The sequence below is a fragment of the Pteropus alecto genome, unplaced genomic scaffold (assembly GCF_000325575.1).
Source record: "Pteropus alecto unplaced genomic scaffold, ASM32557v1 scaffold20, whole genome shotgun sequence".
Taxonomy (NCBI): Eukaryota; Metazoa; Chordata; class Mammalia; order Chiroptera; family Pteropodidae; genus Pteropus; species Pteropus alecto.
This window is the reverse complement of record NW_006436298.1, coordinates 46,876,178-46,885,621: the sequence shown is the minus strand read 5'-3', so window position 1 is coordinate 46,885,621 and position 9,444 is coordinate 46,876,178. Positions and strand designations below refer to the sequence as shown.

General features: G+C 36.3%; 1 pseudogene; it reads right to left on the bottom strand.

Moving 5' to 3' along the window:
- Positions 1-3,666: 3,666 nt before the first annotated feature.
- The window catches only part of LOC102880086, a 41,719-nt pseudogene continuing 35,941 nt past the window's right edge, over positions 3,667-9,444 (bottom strand).

Sequence of the window (9,444 nt, the reverse complement as noted above, 5' to 3'; positions counted from 1 at the left end):
TCTTTCCCTCACTTCCTACAATGTTGAGTCCTCGTCAGCTTTTAAGTTCAGCCTGTTACTCGTCTAGGGAGACCATCCTGACCATCCTATTTAAAATAGGTATTTGTTGTTAATTTCTATCTCAGCTCATTTTTTTATTTCATAACACCAATTATAGTTCTTTTTATATGTCTGTTTTGTTTTATTTTTATCATTCTCCTTCTCCAGAATGTATGTTCCCTGCAGAGACTGTTATTGTATTACTAATGTCTGTCACAGAACTGGAGATATAGTTGGAATTTAGTAATTATCGATTCAGTGGGTGATTGATAGTCCAAAACCTGTGACTCCAAAATCCTTGCTTTTAACTATTATGTTGTGCTGTTATATTCGGCCTCATCTATTTTCATTTCTCATCTCACTTCCTGGACTCATAATTCTAACATACATACCTTCTTGTTTTAATTGGTCTGTTTGCTTTTCTTTATATCCTCACATTATCTCCTTTCATCTGTCAAGCCCTAATTACTGCTCTAGATTTAGCTCAGTCATAACTTTTTTCTGGAAAACCTTCCTTAATTTTTCCTTCTTCCAGGCTAGATTAGGTAGTGCCTATCTTTCTTGTTCTCAAAATATTCTGAGTGTAATGTTTGTCACTGCACTTGTCACAATTTTATGTGTCTACCTCCCTTACTATTCACTGAGTAAATGTTTACTGAAAGTACTTAAGAAGAACTATTGCTCAAGACCAACTGATTAATAGCAAGAATTATTTGAAATTACCTAACACTTGAAAACCTTTCAGAGATAGAAACAGGCTTCAGAGAAATGTTTAACTATAGATTAGACCCATAAAATGGATTCAGTTATCTGTGATCAAGTTCATTAGCTATTTTAATTTTATTGATAAGACAGTTGCAGATTATAGTCTCTTCACATCAAAGAATATGAAAATAGACAAAACAACTGATCTTCACTTAATTTCTAATGATAACTGATACCATTAGTTAGGGTACTTTTTGGCCGCAACAGAACTGCATTTCAAACTGGCTTAAAGTAGGATATTTATCTTAAATAAAAATAACCCAAGAATAAGGTGATCTACAAACTTTTCTGAAGACAATTTCATGAAGTAATCAGGTTCTTTCATCTCTCAGCTCTGCATCCTCTGCAAGTCATCTAGGTGTGTTAACTCCAGGTCTACAAGATATCCCTAGCAGTTGCCTGAATCACTAGATAAAATTTAGAAGAGGAAGAATGGCATTCTTCTGGGTCTTCTTTTTAAGAAGGAAGAGTCTTTTTGCCAAAAGCTCCTAATAGACTTCTTATATATCACTGGCCAGCACCAGGTGACTTGCCCATTTCTTAAAGCTACTCACTGACAAGAGGAATGGATACCAACATTTGTTCTACTCGGTTAGGGATGAAAAGGATTAGAGGAATCAAACACTATGGTCAGTATGTACCTAAAAACCACGTTTCATTGAAAGAATTAGGAAACAGTAAGTAAAATAAATTAACATTCAGTTGCTGGCTATTTGCATATTATAAAATCCATAAAAGCCAAAGTTGAGAAGAGAGTTGTGACTGTTTTCTGCATCACTGTGCTTCTTAGATTTCCCAGACATTAAACATACCTGCAGATAAAAGTCAGATTCAATATGAGAGAAGCACAGTGGCTATATATTCAGCTCACTGGTCCTGAGTCATGGTACATTCCAAAAATATGATTAACTCACTTTCCCTGCCAATTAATTTTCATTTATTTTCTCTATTAACCTCAATTCTAGAACATTTCACCACCATGAGGACAGATAAATAAAATCTCTCTATGCCCAGGTTTTTCATTTAAGACTGTGGGTGAAAAATGCATTATGAATAGTATTGATTTTTTTGACCTCAGTCAAGTAACATGAAAGCTTAACCTAGATTCATCTTCTCTTCACATTTGTCATAAATCTCTGACATGTCAATATTCTATATTTGAATGCTTTGTGCACATTAGCAATATTGTAAAATCATATTGTATTGTGATAAGGCACTAAATTTATTTCAGAGAGGGTCCATTTTAGTACTACATGCACTATGGATAATAAAGCAGTTATTGATTTTAATGACGGATTATTACAACATTAATAATTTAGTCAAAGCAAGACCATTTTTTTCATTTGAAATTGGAGTTTCTAATGAAAAAAAGGCAGCACCCCAGTTAGCTTTCCTAGTATTATAATGATGTTGTTCATCATAATTATGGGTGTCAGTATACACATATATAGGTCATATTGAGTTCAAAAACATAGAGATACAGTCTGTACTTTAGTCATGGCTATTTAAATCTTTAATTCTCATTAATAATAACAGGGGTGAAGATTGTAAATTATCTCTCTACATTCAGATAAAAATGGTTATATATTCCTTTTCACCCCTGGCAAGACCTACTATCACAAATGATAACATTGATATCATAGTAAAAATAAAATCAAGTGTCTTGTCTCCTGAATTAGATTTATTTAAATGAAATGAAAATGTGGTTTAAGGCAGCTGCTCATCCCAAACTGAATTTATTTGAAACCTTAAGTAGCTGTGAAATTTTGGCCACAGACTGCATCTATGAATAGGCAAGTTACTAAACGATCTTTGGAGTATTAAAGTATAATACAGGATAAATATCCTTATTTTTAGTTGTACTAAAATTCTTCACATAAAAAAAAAGGTCTATTCTCAATGCTGAGCTGTTTGTCATTATTTTGCCAAATTAGACCAAACTCAAACATACCATGCCCCCTTTTTTTCATTAACAGTGTGATATACATATCTTAAGGAATTGTATGTCCTCTGCCAGAGAGAAACATTTTTACTCTCAGTAAAGTAGATTCCAGGTAAGAAAAAAGTCTTTAGGGCTTCTGGGCTAAGATGTCAGGGTAAAATTATCTTTGATTCAATTAACCTTCTTTCTAAAGCCAACCCAATGATAATAGATTGAAAAACAAAAAAGGTGAATCAACCTCCAAGGAAAGTAGAAACTACCTATAACCCCAAAGAATAAATGAAGAAAATGCTTTAGTAATTGGACTAGGATGATAGATAACACTGAGTGGATAGTGGTCTTTACAGATTTTCTGCAAAATAGAGTTCCCCAAATTTGGGAGCACATTCTGTGAGGACAAGCCTATATAACCCCCAGCTTAGAACAACAATATTTAGATTTGAGAAATAGAAGTGAGAGACTCTCTAAAGTCTGGTAAACCAGATGGAGTGATAAGGAATTCGGGGCCAAGCAGAGCCATGCTACAGGTGTCAGAAGGAGGGAAAAATTGGTGATGGGCAGCCCAGTGGGCACTGATCTTGGCGAGCTTGAAGGATGAGTAATGGCCAAATCAAGACACACACACACACACTCAACACACACTTTTGTGTTAAAAGAAGCTTCCATGCAATTCTTATATAGCTCTCTTTAAGCTGAAAGAAATTTATACATCGTGAACCAAATGTTGATGAGAAGTTTTCTGAAGGCAAGAAACTCCAACTGCCTGCTACTCATGTTGGCTTTTTTTTTTTTTCTTTTCCTGGATTTAGTTCTGTTTATTTCCCTTTCAGGTACCAGACAAAGTAAAAAAGGTGGACGGATGTAGAGAGGACACAGCCAGCCAGGGTAGGGGCAGGGTGGACGTGGGGGAGGGGCCCTGCTCACATCACATCCACAAAGAACTCACTGGGGTTTCCCACGGCCATGCGGAAGGACTGTCTGCTGGCAGTCAGTTCAGGGGGCACCGAGGCCAGGTCACGGCCAGGAGGGGCTCTTGGGGGTCCCATGGCCGCAGGCGGTGGGGGCATATCAGCATGGGTGGGCGCCGTAGAGAGGGGGCACGCCAGGGGGGCTGTGTGGTGGCTGCGCAGGCTGCTGGCCAGTGAGTGGTGGCTATGGTGGCCATGCTCGTTGGCGGTAGGCCCTGAGCACTCGCTGGGCCCCTGAAGGCTGCTGCGGGTTGTGTGGTCCGGACTCGCTGCCACTGCCTCCGGATTTCGAGTCCCCAGCCTTTGGGTCCTTCTCTTTCCGCTGGTCGCTGCCACTACGGTTGGAGCCACTGCTCTGGCTGCCTTCACTGTGCTGACTGCTGGCGCTGGCCCCACCGTAGCTGTACCCCAGCTCGGGAAAGCCTGGATGTGAGTCGTAGGGGTGCGAGGGTGGTGGGTACTGGTAAGGGAAAGCCATGGGCTAAGGGGTGGCCCCTGGGTGCGGCAAAGGGGCCAGTGTGTCCTGTTGAAATAGTTCTGCCAGGAAGAACTGTCCTAATTAAAAAATGATTGGACACCAAGGAAAGATACTGCAAGAAAGAGGAAAAAAAAATACGTTCTTCAAAAGGCAGAATAAGAACACGCTTATGACATTACACAGATAAATTCTCTAAACAGAATTCTTTATGAAATAAAAGAAATTAAGAAAATATACATTTTGAAACCCAAAACTGAACAAATAAATGATATAGAGGTTGAAATAAGAAATGAGACTTAAGATGAAGAACATAGAACTTTTCAGAAAAAAACAACATAGTAAAAACTTCAAATAATTGAAAGCAACTGATCAAAGCAGATAGGGATATATAGGCCAGACAGAAAAAGTTGAAAATCACATGATATCACTTATATGTGGGATATAAACCTAAAAGCAACCAATGAACAGGACAAACAGAGACTCATGGACATGGAGAATGGACTAGTGGTTACCAGAGGGGAGTGGGGAGGGAGGAGGGGTGAGGTAGATAAGGGGGAAAAAATTTAAATAATTTCTTCAATTAAAAAAATTATTTTTTAAAAAGTTGTTTCTAATTAATATACTTACACTTTTTCCTCCAAAGGGATTAATATAAAGTTATGCGAGTATTTGTTTATCATATTAAAAAAGGACATATTAGGTCATAAATAAAATCATAGCCAAATTATATGAATATAACTGAAATTTTTAATTAGTTAAAGGAGGAAAATGCCATATAGGAATTCTTGTCTGGGAAATAATGATTATTAAATCTTTATATGTCTTAATAAAGCACATAGTAATTTAGTGATCAGTGGAAAATTCATAGACTCAAATTCTTACATTTTTAAATTAAAACAAAGACAATAAATTTAGTGCTTACCACAGAAAGGTCAAAACTAAAGGTAATGGTCAAACACAGGAAGAAAATATTAGTTAAGTCAGAAATTATTAGAAAACAGAAAAAATGTAATTAGTAAATAACTCTGAAGTTATACATTGTTTAAATGAGAATAGAACATAACCTATGATGCTGGAAAAATTAGAAGTATGCAACAGAGACCAGTATATTCTTTGTCCAATACCTGCATTTCCTTCTTTAGTAATAGAATCCCAAATATTTAGCTAGGCACTTAGCTACCCACAAAGCTTTATTGTCCACCCTTCCTTAAAATTGGCTTTGGCTATGTATGTGGTTATCTTTTGGCTCATAAGATGTAAGCATAGGTATTATGTTGCAGATATTAGGATCTGTTCTTTAAAGCAGCTGGTGGGTGTCTGTTCTTCAGTTATTTTTTCTTCCATCCTGCTACCCGGTATATGGATCATAACTGGAGCTCCAGCTACTCTGTTGGTCCAAGAGGACAAGAGCCAAGGAATGGTAGAATTATGTGCTGGAGTAAGACTGGTCAATCAAAAAAGCATGGTATCAACACATAAACTTAGACTACCCTCTTCTGAACTTAAGTAAGAAAATGGTAAAAATTTCCTCTCTTGGTTATATTTATAATCTTTTAATCTACAATGTTCTAGCTTACTTAAGCTAATGTTATTTGCATCCTTTTGCATGTACAATGAACTTGATTTTAACTGTTTCAGTAAGTGAAAGAATATTTTGCACAATTTTGTGCAAACAAAGTTGATGTAGAGGATTAGATGTATTCTTTTCTAGGAGCAGAAGATATAAAAAATCTCAAGCCTACCAATCACCTCATTAAAGTTGTCAGAGTTACCATTTCATATGGGATTTGTGATAGTTTAAATTATTATGCCCAATGATTCTCTCTTTCTTTTTCTACTTCCGTTGACATATGGTTGGCAGTGTGCCTTGTTTTGGTCCACGTAGTGAGAGTAGAAATGAAATATATGATTTTTGAGTAAATGCTAAAGAGAGATAGCATAATTTTGCTTTTCTTCTTTTCTTGTGCTATGAACTGGATCCAGGGATGTAGAAGACAACATAGACAGTGGCAGAGAAGATCAGCTGACTCATAGCCAACGTGAATTCTGAGTAAGAAATAAAACTGTGTTTTTATAAGCCACTAATATTTTCAGGTTGTTTGTTACTACAACACAGTCTAGTGCAATGGTTCTCCAAATGTGGTCCTAAGACCAGTAGCATCAGCATCATTTGTAAGAATGCATATTCTTGAGTGCTACTCTCGACTTCCCGGAAAAGAAACTCTAATGTTTAGCAAGCCCTGCAGATAATGCTGTTGCATGCCAAAATTTGAGACTTGCTAATCTAGTGGAAGCTAATTCATGTGGTTTCCAGGCGAATTCTATAAAACTTTTAATGTGCAGATAACCCCAAAGCTATTAAATTGTTCTAAATCATTGAGAGAAATCAAACTTTATTAATAAAATAAAGCTTTTTTTAAAAAAATGGAACACAATAACATCATTATTAAAAAGAAAACTAAGAAAATTCTATACTAAGCTCATCTCAGGTAGGGGTATAAATGTAAAATAAGTAATATATAAACTAATATAATTCCTTAGTGCATAAATATACCTTGGCAAAATGGGGAGTATTCCAGGGGGAAAGATGGCTGAATATTCCAGATTATATTAATAGGAAGAAGAGAAACATATGATTCCATAGACAGAAAAAATTAAATCAAAATTTAAAATTCCTCGATAAACCTTAAAACAAGAATAGCTAGACACTTCAAAAATAAGATAAAAAATGTTTATCAAAACTAGTATTGTCTATTTTTCAAGAGAAACATTTTGCCCTTCAAGTTAGTGAGGAAAAGCTGTTTATTTTAAATATGTTTTTTAAATATTTTGGTTGGAAATATAAAATCTTAAAAAATAACTGATTTTTTACCTTCCTCAGTAGATTAAAATAAATCCACATATACTGTTAAACATTCAAACAAAAATCAACTATAAAAGTAATCATAGGGCATAATTTTTCGAATCAGAATGCAGTCATAAAACTTAGAAGTCATAGAGGAAAAGTTGGTAAATTTCACTACATAACAAATTAAAAACTTGCACAAAATATTTAAAAAATCAGTAGATAAATGACAAATTAGAATAATAATTTTGTATTACAGATGACATGCTAATTTCATCAATATAAAAATAAGAATGAGTAAGTCATTTACAAATTGGCAGAGGTCATGAAAAAGCAATTGACAGAAAAGAACATACATTCCTTTTAGACATATAAAAAACTATCCACTTTTACTCATAGTTAAATCAGAATTTTCAATGAGGCAATGTTTTTTTCACTTGTCAAATTTGCAAAAATGGAAATGTTTGATGCTGGTTTTCCCTCATGTTGAAGATTTAAACTCTCCCCATGTGCTAAATAGAGTCCTCTCTGGCTACTGTCTGCCTCTGGGAAACACTTTCTTTCCACCCTTCTGTGTCCTCCTTTGCACTAGTCAGGCTAGCCTTCTGGTTCTACCTTGAACACATCCAGCAAGGAATCTCCAGACTTTTTCTAGTTTTATATCTACCAGATGGCCCTTTCTCAATCTTTGTGTCTCCTCCTTTTATTCAGCCTCTGCTCCAAAGTCACCTCAGAGAGGTCTTCCTTGACCATCCTCTTAGGATCCCCCACCCCATCACTCTATCCTCTTGTCCTGCTTTAGTCTTAATGCACTTTTTACTACCTGAAAATATTTTATCAATTTAATAGTTGACTGACTTTTTCATACAATATGAAGAATGTGTACATGCTAGAGTATCAGGGACATGGTCTCTATCGTTCTTCTTGAGAGCTCCACAACCTAACAAGGACCTAACACAGAGCAGGTGCTCTATATCCCTGAATGTACATGTAACAGCTACACAGGATTGGAGAGGCGGTGCAAACTGGCCTTCTCATTCACTGTGGGAGGGAGTAGTGGTGCAACTAATTAGATAGAAAATTGTTAATATTTACCCAAAATCCCCTCATCAGAGGGGAAATTTTCAACTTTCATAAAAATAGTATCTATAAACTTTGATTCTTCAATTCCACATCTAGGGTTGAACTTATTTCTACATGTGGATTTGACATAGTTATATGGATTTATTACACTATCGTTTATAAGAACAATGCATTGAGAACAACTTAAATGCTTGTCGGTAGAAAGCTGGCTAAATAGTGGTAAATTCCCAGAGGGGATATTATGCAGCTGTTAAAAAATGGTGTGTTTATGTGTGCATGCATGCATTGTGTGCTACTCTAGAACAATCTCCTAGATATATTGTTCAGTAAAAAAAATAAAAACAGTGTAAACAGCTGTATATTATTTTTAACTTGGAAAAAATACACATACTTAAGCTAATATGCACATAATATATATTTGTAAACATAAAAAACAACTGGTGAGACAAGTAGTGAGAGAGACAGAGTATCTAGGGGATAAGTGTAGGAAAGAGAATGACCTCTTACTATAAACACTTTCATACTATACTTTTTTGTTTTTTTTTTACTATATTAGTTACTGGAGAGTGGAGTTCCTCTCCCGGCACATTGTCCAGGTTCTTAATGTCTCAAACAAAGAATTGAGCAAGACACTGAGATACAGCAGAAAAGAAAAGCTTTATTAGAAGGGAAAGTACACTTCAGACATGGAATGGGCCTAAGCAAGAGAAGAGTGGTTCAAAAGGCCCGGGTACAAAGCCTTTGGGGTTTTTATCCCTATTTGCTGTGGGTGCTACTTTTCTTAGAGGGGTGGGCTTCCTTGATTGACAACTAAGATCGACAGGACTCAGTAATTCATCATTTGCTTTCTGCACATGTTCCTAGAATTTAGTCTGGTATAATGATATTGATGAACTTCTGGGCATATGCGTCATATTACAATGATAGTATAATAAGGCTCAGGTGAGTTGAAGATCGTTGGGTCTTCATTGCACAGGTGCGAGTGACTGGCTTAAACTAGTACCTAATTCTCTGCTCACTTGTTTCTTTCTGTGAGTTACTTTTAGCCAAAAAATGCCATCTGGCTTGCTTAATTGTTGGCAGATTAGGGCGGACCCCTTCTAGGATAGGATGACCTCAGTGTCTTTGCAGGCAGCCCCAAAACTCCCTAACTTTTCCTGCCTAACTCTTTTCTAAGAGCCATGAACGCCCTTGTTATTAGTTCGGATGTTGAGGGACTGGAGATCTCTTCTGTATCTGCTTCCCGCTGAGAAGGGTCATTGTCCCTGCCTATTGGGGTTTCATGGAGCTCTTTCCTTTTCTGCCTTAGTCTGGGCGGGGTCTT